Consider the following 777-nt stretch of genomic DNA (forward strand, 5'->3'; position numbering starts at 1 on the left):
CCCCCCAAGACGTTGGGTTATTTATGCATTTTTTCCAAAGCCAAAATGCCACCCTGCGCCCATTTGCAAGTCCACAAAGCTAGCACAGTCCTAAGACGTTTTTTCATTTATGCACTGTAGTACACCTGCCAAGAGGCAGTGAAGCATTCCAGGACGAACTGCAGACCTAGCTGGAGGACGGGAGTGTGTGGAGCAAGCTCCAACTCCATCTCCCTGTTCCAGAAATCCATGGCCGGCAGTTATAGGAAGCGTGGAATGCAATCACATGAAAAGTAAAAACCCATTACAGGCATGTCAGAAGTGGGATTCGAACCCACGCCTCCAGAGGAGACTGCGACCTGAACCCAGCGCCTTAGACCACTCGGCCGTCCTGACTCTGCCATTTGCAATCCTCTGAAGCAGCTTAGAAGCTATATTGGTAAGTCTTGGACCACACATTTCAAAAAATGTCTCCACAATCATCCCAAAAGTCAACCACATGGCATCACTCATTAAGTGTTTACTGGCACAGCCATGCAGGGATCCAAACACTGTGTGCTTCTTGTTACAAGCACACATGAGTCTTTCATGTTGCTGCAGCATGGTGCTTCCTGCACTAACTTTTCTGTCTTCCAGGAAAATACTCTTGCCCATCCCCTTAGCCGCCCACCCTTCCCATCCATTTTAAACATGTCACTTCATTCCAACTAGGCCCAGTTAAAAGGACCATGCATTGGGTTCTTTATGCCTTTTTTCCAAAGCCAAAATGGTGTGGTACGCCCATTTGCACGTCCACAA

At 48.0% G+C, this 777-nt stretch overlaps 1 non-coding gene across 1 annotated transcript; it reads right to left on the minus strand.

The window, feature by feature from the left end:
- Positions 1–292: 292 nt before the first annotated feature.
- TRNAL-CAG (transfer RNA leucine (anticodon CAG)) lies at positions 293–375 on the minus strand. Its single transcript has one exon. It is a non-coding gene; the product is annotated as a tRNA-Leu (tRNA).
- Positions 376–777: the final 402 nt, after the last annotated feature.

The sequence above is a fragment of the Ambystoma mexicanum genome, chromosome 11, assembly GCF_040938575.1.
Source record: "Ambystoma mexicanum isolate Mex_15411 chromosome 11, UKY_AmexF1_1, whole genome shotgun sequence".
NCBI classification, from domain to species: domain Eukaryota; kingdom Metazoa; phylum Chordata; class Amphibia; order Caudata; family Ambystomatidae; genus Ambystoma; species Ambystoma mexicanum.